Consider the following 12207-nt stretch of genomic DNA (forward strand, 5'->3'; position numbering starts at 1 on the left):
GCAAAGTGGTGAGACATCGTCAGTCACTTGACCTTCAAGTGAGCGATGGAGGTGTTTATTGTATAAAATAAAAGCTCTTTGGGAGAGTTCCAGCAGGGAGATGAGTGGGTCAATTTACTGCTTGGCTCCTGTCTGTCTCTGCTGCAGTTTTGCATTCTCCAGAGCTCCTAATAACACTAGCCATGTCCAGACAGAAGGAAGAGTCTCTCTCTTGTCTGAACTTGCATATCTAATCCAATGCTACCACATTAGATCTGAATTCTGTCTTGGTGATAGCTGTTTTATAATCCCCCAATCAAAAATGAGACAAAACCCCACAATATTCACACAGTTATTCCCACTGAGCCAAAAAGTCATATTTCCATCATTTATCTTTGAGGTTATAAGACTCATTAAGAAAGTTACATTTTTTCCCTTTTCTCTCTCTTTACTTTTTATTCAGTATCAGTGCATTAAGAGAGTTAAAATGACACTTTTTTTTTTATAAACAGTTTGTTTATAAGCATCAGTTTGAATCTCATCTAATTAATACAAAGATTTTTGAAAAAATTGGGGTTTAGTTTTAAAATATGAAAGTTGATCAAAACATATTGAAATTGTTTATGAAACTGTACTGCTTAGAGTCAACATTGTATAATCCACACATTGTGGTTTACACAGTTCACATCAAGTATTTGCAAGACATTCATTGTGATTTATTTGAAAACGTTGACTTAAACCCTGAAGACATCTAAAATATTTTGGAAAATTAATACATTCAGGAATTTTACCAGCCAGGAGCAATTTACAAACAGAAATACAGATGAGATCCATCAAATCAGTTATTATCATTCATACACTCCTAATAAGTCATGATAAGATGTGTTTTGATAAATTATTTCAAGTGTGTTCATTTTTTGGAAGTGGATTCTTCTAATTTTAACTTTTTTTTCAATACAATTGTCTTTAGTAATGAGATTTTTTTTGAAGGACTAAAAGCAATTCTGTGCTTTTAAGAGGAATATAAGGAAAAGATTTTCTGAGAATTCATTTCCCAAGAGTGGAACATAAAAAGCATAGACAAGATAAGGATCCTGAACTGACTTCCATTATTATACAACTAAGTGAATGTACCATACTTTAAAACAAATAGAAGTATAGAACTAAATATCAGTAACGCCTGTCCTCACAAATCAATTCCTCACGTGACCACTAAACTACATCAGTGTACATTCTGAGTTTATAAACAGCTTTCCCACAGGTGGTCTCTGGTATGGTGTCTACTGAGCTGGTTTACAGTGTCAGGAGATGCATCTTGCATTCGTATCTGTCCAGAAAGAGGTATTCCTTGTCATCTGGGATGCTGGGAAGTGTCCTTGACTCCCATAAAACATAGTTTTCCCAACAAACTAATTACTGGAGTAAGGATTTCTCAAACCAGTTATGATATCAATGCAGATGCAGGAATAAGACTTTTGCTGGAGAAAGAGCAGAATAAAGATAAAGGAAGCTGAAGCATGTCATGAAAAAAAAATATTTTCTCTACTGATTACTCTTACTTTTTCTTGATGTAGTATCACACTAGGTGTTAGCCAGTTCTGCAAAAATATTATATATTCCTGGTTTCTGACTGAGATTACATATTCCCGATTTCATGGTACACTTTCAAAAAAGCTGAATAAACCTGGGTAAAGCACTGCATTTCAGTTGCAGCTCTCCAATAATGGGTATCTGATCTTACCTACTCAGCAATATACCGCTTGTCTAGCCTAAAAGCTCTGTAGTGTGTTTTATACACGTGCAAAAATACTGAGCAAGATTAACAGGTATGCTCTGGTTACCTTACAGCACAAAGGGAGCACAACACTTGCCTACTCAGAAGTTTTGCCAATGCTTTTCTAAATACCTTGCATTATCAGACCATGATAAATACAAACTCAATTCAAAAGGAGGAGCTGAGTAGCTGCTACCACCTCATGGGCCAGTGAAGTGTACAGGTAGAGTTCTTGCATTTCTGCCTGCAAAACTAGGTGGAGATAAAGGCTTTGGCGTTCTGCAGAGCATGCACGTTGATTCTGTTGATCAGGAAGGTATTGTATCTGTTGTTCAGCATGGTAACATGTACCAGCCTGCTCTGTTGCAGGACCGCAAGGAATCCGATGCCTGCTGGGGAATGTCAGTGCCCGTGTTGCTCAACAGAAATGCACATATGCAGTGGCTGTATGCCAGGGGCTCCGGGGTGCCAGCCTGGACCAGTTGGTGCTACAGCTCTGACTGGACTGCCAGATTCCCAGAAATCACAGAGAAAAGCAGTGAACTGGTAGCAATAATGCAGAGTGAAGCCCCAGGACTCTAAGAAGAAGCTATGTTCATATCTAGTTTATAATTTGTCTTGCTTATTTCCATGTGATATCAAAGGTAAGAAGGTGGTATCCAGATAGTTTTAATAGATAATTAAGGAAATGGCCTAAGTATACCAGAACCTGATACACTGTCAAGCAAATTGCCTTACTACTCATTATTTTTGCATCCTTTGTTTTGTTATCTTCTTCTGTGCAGTGCTGGAACATTTATTTCCACTGAGAAATGCAATTTCACTATAATCAAAATAATATACTTGTCCATTTTGGTGCTCAATCCAATTGGAAAAAAAGTCTAAAATTTATTATTTCCTTGATTCATTTGAATAAACTCAAAAGACATTATTTTAATGAAGTGTAAATATTCTTTCTGATTTGGAGTTTAATTTGAATATTGTAGGAAAATGTCTGGATTAAGTAGGTATGCTGGATTAAATGTTAAATGCATTACCATTTTTTACATAAGGAAATAAAGAGTTGCTTAAAAGACTTGACAGGACCATTTTCTATTGTTTAAGGCACTCAAAATCAAAAGGTTTCACAAAGTCATGTTGATGCCACCAAGATTTCTTTTCAGAAAAAATTATGATGATGTTATAATGTTTCATTTTTACATTTTTGCATTGAGGCATTTGACATTCTTCCTTTAGAAATCATGCTTCTAGTTATTATTATTTTTTTTATCCTTAATAATACAGCAGTATTCCTTAAACTGTGTTAAAAATAAAACATCCAAAGTGACCGAACATTTTGGTTAGTTATGAGTTTTTTCAGGTACTGTTCAGAATAAAAAAGACACGCATATTTACATAATTTTTTGATATATTTTTACTCTGTTCAGTTCCATTTTCTGTCTCACTGAATAAAAATAACTGATATTATTGAAATGAAAATAGTTCATCATTGCTAAATTAAATATTTCAATTAAAATAAACATCCCATTTCAGTTTTTAGAAAGTCTTTCTATTTGCAAGAAGGTTTTTGTGTTGGTTTTGTTTTTTTTTTCTTTTTTCAGTGATCATAACCTATTCTTTAGTTTCAATGTCCAGATTTTCTGTGAAACAGGGATTCCATTTTCTGACCAGCGTAGTAACTGCTGGTAGAATACGGACATGTGCTTTGCAGGTACATAAAAATAGCATTTTTTCAGTTGTTACGACTTTATTGTTTTGTCCCAAATTACATGTTGCCATGTCAACATCCTGCCAAGTCCAATGGCAACAACTGGGTGCAGCCTAACACGCAACACATGAGGACAAGGTGTGGAAGAAGCGATTAAAATCTGTGCTTTTCTGTTTTAAGGCAGCTACCCACTCATTGTTATTTCTGGTAACAAATGTCAGAAGTGCTTACCGCCCAGCCGGCTCACAGATTGGTGGGTGCTCTTTATTCTCTGTGACTGAAACTAATTCGGGCTCATTGTATGTTTTCAGAATCCTCCTTTCATCCTAAAGGGGTGATACAAAAGCGCTGTGCTCAGTGGCCGCCTCCTGCTCCCAGAGTGTGGGTCGTGGGAGCCTGGCTGCGTGGGGGAGCTGTCTTTGCCCCCTCTGGTGAGGAAGTCTGCTGGAGCTGCACAAAGCACCTTGTGAGTGGTTCGGGAAGAAATCTTTCCGGAGTAACTTCAAACATTATTTGCCTTCCTTCATCTTATATAGAAAGCTCATGCTTCCTCATATACCCTTCCTAGCACTGAAAACTAAAGCAAACTTGCTTTGTGACTTAATACATCTTAACCTCTTAAACCTCTGTTAAAGTCACAAATTTCCTGCATTCTGTGTCCTGACCTGCATTATTTTCCATGGTTTGTCTTACCTCCAGGGTACATTTAAATAATTGCCTAGTCAATCAGAGCAACCTCTTCTAATCTTGTTTTAGTATTATTTTGGCCCGTATTATTCATTCAAAGGAAAACAGCTCCCTCATCCCTAGTTTCTAGGAAACCTTTTCTGGTAATTCATATTGACAGCAGTGAGTTGTGACATTTATTGGTGAGGTGAAGCTGACCAGCTGCAGGGCTCCTGACTGATTTACTCAGCCAACAAGCTGCTCATGATTCCAGCCAAGTATTGACTTTTCTTTTCCTTCCCTCCCATCTAGTTGGAGAGAAAATATGGAGGCATTATTTATTGCTACATTTTTATTTTTACCAGTCATACTGAAAGTTAAAAAATGGACCATAGACAATATCTTCCCTTTAAAATTTACTTTCTTAATGCAAAAGAATCTCAGATATGTTTCAAGAAAAGCTAATCAGCACTGAGTTTAAAATAGTTGAAATACAAAATAAATGAGCAGATTTGACCTACTGTTATTGGAATCACTTACTTCAATAGCAAGGATCTGTCTTGTAAACAACCTATCTGCAATCAAATGACCTTTGTGACGAAAAAACTCTAACAATTCAAATTTAGCTCATTTACATTCTTTTTTTAATGCAGAAGTACAAACTATGCTTCAAATATTCTTGGGTTTTGTGTATTTTTAAAGCCAAGATACTGACCAAAGTCAAGTATAGAGAATTTTCAGTATTTCTCTAGTTTCTCCCCACTCCAAAACGAAAAATACCTTTTAGGTCAGGGATTGGAATTACTACCCTTTTGTTTTCAGTAGTAATAACTAATCCTGAATCCACTTAAACAGTAGTTGTCCCAACCCCATTTTCATGAGGGAAAATGGAAATTAGTATTTTTCTAAGGCAATTTTAATTTATATCTAATTCTTTCTTTACATCTGCAACCTCAAGCATATGTAAAGAACAATAAAATATTCTATCATGACTATCAAACTGGAAGTTTTCATGTAGTTCTTGACAAAAGTGTGTGAAATTAATTTACTTTTGTCTGGTAAGGTTAATAGACCATTTTCCTGAGGTGACACATCTAAGAATATCAAAATTGTCCATTTACTATTACAACATGAGCTCACTTTTTTTACTCACACTCTTATAAAGGCTGAATCCCACTGTGTTGCAAACTAATAGTAGGTATTGATTTCATAGCATGAAGTCAAATGCCAATGAATAACTAAAAGTATTGAAGCCATCCTGCCCAGTTAACACAGATCATAGTTAGCATTAACATAGTCTAGCAGATATAATCCACATCCTGCAGAATCATTAGATAATGTTTCTAATTAGCAAAATTGGGTTTCCTAATCCCCTCAGACTCTCCAGGTCAGAGACAAAGGAGTTTCAGCAGAGAAACAAGCACTTCGCAAAAGGACTGCAGATAACAAGCTAAATAGTTTCTCTCACTTTGTGAGTTCCTTCTTTCTGGACTAACATGCCCAAGCCACAGTGAAACTTTAAGAAAGCATGAGTATTTCTAGAACTGACATTTTCAAGCACCAGTGAATTACTGAATCATTCATTCTTGGCACTGATACGTTATATCCATAATTGCTCTGCTTGAGGAGATGACATTTCCGGAATTGGCAGTTCAGCATGGCAAAGGACACAACACTGCTGGGAAGATAAGTCAAAGGTGACAAGACCATGCAGCTGCCAAAGAACAGGCCCTTCTTGGTACATAGGCACTAGATGCAAGTGAGTTCAAGTGTTGGAGTCTTGATGAGACTCAAGTCAACCCAAGTCGCTAATGCCGTCATTTGATTTCTGTGATATGTATTGCCTGGGATTAACACAAAGGCCATTACTGAAGCCTTTAAACCTGTGGAAGGCAGACAGAGTTAGAGCTGAGAAGAGCACAAAGGAAAGGCAGGGAGGGCAAGTCAGGGAAAGGGGAGGACAAAATGGTTTGGCATAAACCAAGCAGAAGAGGGCTTCTAATGGATAGGAAAAATAAATTGTCACCATTATCATAAGAACTGTGGGATGGAGAAAATGCCCACTGTCACAAGAGTTCTCACTTCATTATGATGGCAATAAAAAATGTATAATTTACTGAAACTTGAATGTTCGTGCTAAAACTATTAAACTAGTTGTTGCACTAGGGATTACCAAACTCAAAGTAATCACAGAAGTTAATCCATAGATATCAAGCATGTGTAACTGTGTATGTTGCATGTACCATCATGCCTGTTTTATAAGCCTGTAGAAACTAAGACATATGTACCTACACTCAGTCATTTTTTCCTGTGTAAAGAGGTTATGTCTTATCATGTTCATATATACAATGCAGGTGTGTTTGAAGAACGTGTGTCTTTCCAGAGATGGACTTGGGAAAAGAGTATATTTCCAATCTGTGCTTAGAGCAGGTCCTCTAACAAGAAAATATATTAAGTTGCCTGTTGTGGCTTCTTCAAACATAGCTGTGAAAAATGCCTTTTATCATTCCTCCCCAGCGCATTATGTTGTGACAAGGCAGTCGCGTTACATAACATGATGTGACTGATACCAAATGGCATGTGAAAGATTTGATCTCTTTCCCTTTTAATACCAGGATCCTGAGCTACGAGCGGCTGGACTTCGGAGGGCCTTTTCTTTCTCTTTAAACAGAGGGAACAAAGGAACGCTCTGTTTGAAAGTCCTTCCATAAGACCTCCGCTTAGAAATATTGCTAGTATTTAGTTTACATCTGTTAGCTGAAAAGTATCTTCACTTTTGAAATACACACATTTTTACTGGCTGCCTCTTTCCACTGTCTCATCAAGAGCAGATTTTTATTAGGTCCTATAAAATAGGCTTTGAGAAACTTAAGCATGTAATCCTGTATGGCTCATGGCATCACATAGCGAGGTGTGTACTGCATTGTCAGTGACCCGCTGGCTTGACCCAGTTACTTCTCTGCGCTGAGAGCAGCAAGAGAGAAGGAGGAAAGAGAGTACTGAGAATGCACTAGGAGAGAGAGGGTGCATCAGGGACATAGGAGGCTGAAAAGCAGGGGTTCATTCCCTCTCCTACGATGTATTTTTGAAACTGTTGCTGTTTTGGACCCCCTGAATGCAGTGTGTTAAGAGAGACGCATCTTTTCAGAAGTATACCAAGGAATTATTTCATCTGCCATAAATTAATCCACCACAATTTAATCCAACGGCAGTGTAATCCAACTGCTCTTAATAGTTATCCCAGGGATAGCATTGGCCCATCAGTGTAATTGCTGTAGGTTAAGTGGCCTCAGAAACCAGGTTAACTGGAGATTTACTGCCTAACAAAGACTGCTTTACAAAGAAAAGTTTAAAAAATAAAAGAGACTAGTCTTTCAGTTAAAAACTCCCAACCAACCAACCAACCCAACCCCTCTCTCTTCCCAAAAAGTAAATCTTCACTGTATTTTGCTGATCTGGCTGAAACTGTTTTCATACTTGCAGATCAGCAGAAACAGGTCAGAGAATGCTGTGTAAGAAAAAGAAAAACAGTGCAAATATAAAAAAATAGGGCAAAAATTTAGGAAATATTATAGCAGTTTCATGTTTATATTAAATAAATATATAAACAATGTGCATTTAATGAATGAGAATGTACAGTACAGTCATAATATTTGAAAAACCCTCCGTGAAATTTAACCAACCTGAATCCAAACAATTACAATGTCTTTGGTTACATGTTAATGCTATCAGTGACACGCATGTTTAGTGACAGACTTCAACATGAGCAAATAGCAAACATAGCTTTTGAAAAGCATTAATCAGAGAGAAAGTGAAACAACTCCAAACATTCAACTTAATGTCAAATATGTCAATATGTCAACCTCATAACAGGATTGTTTCTAAAATGAGATATTGTGAACTGACAAGTTAATAGATATGTAGTTTCATTAATACACTTTCATAACTCTAGAAAGTGAGGTCATTTTTTTTTTTTCTCTCACCAAAACCCATGAGGTAGACTCCAAGAGGATATTAAGCCCCTAAATTACACTGTCGTAGGAAGGCTGGGATTATTTTCTTGGATCGATCTAAAATCCCTTCCAGAGCTGTGTCCTACTCCTGATAAAACTCAAGAGCTTATGGTTCACAAGACTGGTAAGTGACACCCTGGCCTACATTTCCAAGTGTTTCAGTGAGACAATGGTTATAAATTCAAATTGGCTCTAGGGAAGAGGTCTTTATCACACACACTAACAAATTTTCAGATTTTCAACAAAGTATTTACATACTGAAGTGTTTCAGCTATTGCTCAGGTGTCATGTCTTCATTGTGCTCCCTCAGCAGTCCTGCTCACAGCTCACTCCTATCTCAACTTAGTGGTGATCCAAATAACAATGACTGCAAATGTCTGTTTTGAAGGCAAGGATCATCCAAAAAATGGTAAGCTTCTGTACTGTCTTTTAGTATTCTGCCTAGGAACAGCACATCTAGCACTCTGGCACATCCCTTTCCCAAATGTGTTCAACTTTATGTAAATCTTACTCCTGGACTGAGGTCTAGGAGCCAATATTGGTCCTGTCTCCATAGCACTCCAGTCTATCGAGTGTTGGCTCCATTTGTCGAGACTCTGGGGATCCATTAGTCATTCATTGTTCAAGTAATATACAGCACTTGAACAGCAAAATCAAACTGAGAATTAATGGTAGCCATGACATACAAGCATTATCTACACAGCCTAGGAACAAAAAGAGAGAAGGTTTATATAAGTTGTGTTGGTTAAGTAAGTAAATGCTGTAAAACCATGCATATTCTGTGTGTGTGTCCACTTGTTCAGGAATGAGAGAACTTTCCCTTTTGGACAGTGACAAATGAAAAGCTGCTTCTTGTGAAGAAAAACTTGAAAGCACCAAAACTGTTTGTAGATTCAAATGTACTGCAGGGTCAAACAGGCTTGAGTTTCCCTAATCTATTTGGTTGAAGATTAAGTAAAGGCCAATTGTGTACCTATTTGCAAGCTGTGTATTTATTTGGAATATTAACTGAGTCTTAAGACTGGAAGAATAAAGAGTGCCTTCATTCAAAGATAATAAAGCTTAGCTGTTCAATATTCATATCACTTAACAAAATCAGAATTATATAGCAGGGCCTTAACTGATTGCAAAACGTACAATTGCAGCATGAATAACATTGTCAAAATGGAGCTCCAAAGCAGGACACTGGAGGGGACGATCAAGTTAGAATGTAAATATCACAAAGAGAGACAATTATGTTGCAGTGTTTCCCAGTCATTATAATTCATGAGTTTGATTCAATTAAAATTATTTCAGAGCTTTCTAAGTGCAAAAAAGGGCACTCAAAGCCCGTAAAGCTATGAAAATTGGCTTCACAGATGGCTGGTTTGTTCTATAAGAAAGCAGGAGGTCTACGGAAAACTTCCAAAATGACCTCCTAGTAAGTCAAAATTTGCAGACTTGATGACAACATGAAGAGGACAATCATACAAATTAGAGCCAGGAAGCTGGCTAGGGAAAAGAATCCCGCATTTGAACTATTTGTTCTTTCTCAGAGTCTCAACAAATTAGTTCTTCTGCAGAAAATACTCACATTTTGAAACTATGTCTTCTCAGGATAGAATTGGCTTCCTGCCCAATATGTCACATTTTAGACACTGAAGACCAGATTCTGGTCACATAGTTACATAGATAATAAAGTAAATAAGGAGCACTTTATAGTGGAATGATATCAGTGAAAATCTTGTGTAAAAAGAGCAGACAAACTTTAAGAGTGGATTCCATGAGTAAAATCTCCCCCCCCCAAAGTGTACTAAGGATTCATCTGTGAGGTGGGCAGCAAACTAAGTTCCACACAGGTTTTAGGTGGGATGTTTTTTGGGAGGGGCAGGGCAGGATCGATTGTTTTTTTTCTTTCAGATGAGGCCTCAGACATTACAGTCTGCTTAGGAGGGGGACCAAATATTCTGCTGAAATTTTCTCAGAGGTAAACTTCCATCTTGATGAGCTTTCTATGTTTCCTCTCTTCCCAGTTTGTTACATTTCTTTTCACTTATCCTCCTGTCCATAAGGGATCTGCACTCGAATGACAGTCTTAGAGTTGTTGTTATTGTGCTTTGGGATTTTCCAAGAACGTTATTGGTAACTAAATGCAAAATATAATTACAAGGTTTATATCGTCAGTATTTAAAGGAAATAGTTCTTATGTCTGTAAATGTTTATAAATACATATATTTATAGAAATACATATTTGTGTGTATATACATATAGGCAAATATATTATATGCATGTGTGTGATTGTTAATATTATTATAGGAGAGACATTGCATATATGACACTTATCTGCCATGACGTCAGGAGAGGGCTGTGTCATTCACTTGCCCAAACCTCTCTCTAACTGTTGAATCAGGTGCAAGGCAGGTTGCCATTTATAGTGTTTAATATGTTTCCTGTAAACGTGCAGGAAATATTTGTTTGAAGTTCTGAAGGAAACAGTATTGATGTTCACAGAGATGCGACAAACTACTTGATGAAAGAAATCATTTTCAAGAAAGAGTCCTATGGGAGAAAGAGAGCCTGTTTATTTACACGAAGATCAAAGCAACTTTCATATGAATTGATGCTAAATATTTAGTACTTGAGTGACTAGCAAAGAACACTCTAAACTTCTAAAGGAAAGAATAAAAAACGGGAGACAAATCCTGATATACAAATATATATAGGCTCTCTGTTGGCAAAAACTTTTTTTTATTATTTGCATTACAATAGTGTCTAGGGTCCAACTTGAGATCAGAGACCCACTCTGTCATATTGCGTACAAACACTTAGTAAAATACAGTCTCTTTTCTGACCAGTTTATCATTTAAACAGGCAAAGGTCAAGAAGAAGAACAAATTCAGATTCAATTTGTGTGAATTTCCCTTATAACTTCAAAAAATGTACATTAAATACAATTGTCATGAATTAATCCAAGCACAATTTCAGTGGAAATTACTTATTGCGTATGTCAGGCAAACCAAATATGAACAAAAGACCCCGTATATTAATTCCTCCTGATGAAAACTTTCCTTAGCTTCCCTACCTATATTCTCATTTTCTCCTTCATCTAACCCAAATTTAACTACAAAAGTCAAAATCAGAGCTGAGTTGTCCTTACACAATAACACAGTATCACAACGACAGAGGACATTCAGTCACAGACTGATCAAGCACAAAAGCCATACGAAAAGCAAGGGATTTCTCCTCGTTGTCCATACATAGAGTCCAGGAGTAGGCATCCATCCATCAGAGAAAAACATGTCTGTGTGGGTTCCCAGCAACCTCAACATGACCCAAAATATCTTTCTCCAGCTGGCAGGGATCTCAGTCTCCCTCCTTAAAGGTGAGTCCTGAGGTTTGAGGAGGAACTGTGCCAAAACTGATGAACATATCTGACTGCCAGACTTTCTGTAGTTAAGGAGGGAGAGGGCTGGGAAATAGGTCAGTGGCATGTATTTCTCATAGTTCACCACCTTCTTCCCAGTCTCTAGCTACAGATCCCTAACCCTGCAAGACCTCCCTGTAGAAATCAGTACAGTGCTAACGCACATTAGTGACTCTGGGACCATGGTTAATCTGGAGCTAGGCTAAATTCACACTTCCTCAATTCAGAAAAACTTTGTCCTCCTATGTGTAATGTACTACTTTTCACTGTATGCTCCTGAATAGTCCTCATTTCTGTAATACTTTTCCCAATAGCACATTAAATGTGCCTTTACCATCTGCCACATGTGATTTGTTCTCTCTCTTGTACTTTATTACTATCCATATAAAATAGCATATAAAGAGTAGGAAGAGTAGGGCAGTTGGCTGCGTGGAGTAAATAAAGAGAAAAATTGAAAACAACCTGTAACAGACATTTATGAAAAAAATCTTATTTGCTTTCTATTTCTTCACAAGTTTAAAGTAGATTCTTCAAGCTACAGTCACTGATACTGTATTCATTACTCTTTTTCTTTTTTTTATTTTTAACGAAGAGGAATGATTTTATTTTAAACTTAAATAATGAAGATTTTTCTCTCTCTGTTAGGGTTTATAATAAACATGTT

This window comes from Nipponia nippon, unplaced genomic scaffold (genome assembly GCF_047370975.1).
Source record: "Nipponia nippon isolate SJK-2023a ecotype South Korea unplaced genomic scaffold, ASM4737097v1 scaffold_1, whole genome shotgun sequence".
NCBI lineage: Eukaryota > Metazoa > Chordata > Aves > Pelecaniformes > Threskiornithidae > Nipponia > Nipponia nippon.